This window comes from Orycteropus afer, unplaced genomic scaffold, assembly GCF_000298275.1.
Source record: "Orycteropus afer afer isolate SDZICR_OR568_19922 unplaced genomic scaffold, OryAfe1.0 scaffold00594, whole genome shotgun sequence".
NCBI classification, from domain to species: Eukaryota; Metazoa; Chordata; class Mammalia; order Tubulidentata; family Orycteropodidae; genus Orycteropus; species Orycteropus afer.
Window position 1 is genome coordinate 325315 of NW_006922181.1, and position 542 is coordinate 325856.

Consider the following 542-nt stretch of genomic DNA (forward strand, 5'->3'; position numbering starts at 1 on the left):
CTATGTATAACTGGAATTCCAGACAGGAAGAAACAAATAAAATCACAGAGAAAATTGTTTAAGATTTGTTGGAAGAGAATTTCCCTGGTATGATGAAAGATGAGAATATATCCATTCAAGAAGTCCAACAAACCCTAAACAGGATAGACCCCAAAAGAAAATCATGAAGACATATCATCATCAAACTCACCAAAACCAATGACAAAGAAAGAATCCTGAAAGCAGCATGGGAAAAATGAAAAGTTACTGACAAAGGACAACCAATAAGAATAATCTCTGAATTCTCAGCAGAAACCATGCAAGTGAGAAGGGAATGTGATGGTATATATAAAACCCTGAAAGAGAAAAATTTCCAACCAAGAATAATATACCAGCAAAATTATCTCTCAAATATGATGATGAAAATTAGGGATTTCCAGATAAGCAGAAGTTAAAGGAATTTGTGCCAACTAGACCAACCTTACAAGAGATACTAAAGGTATTCCTTTGAATGGAGAATCAACAACAGCAAACAACAACCAACCATTAACACACATAATGAC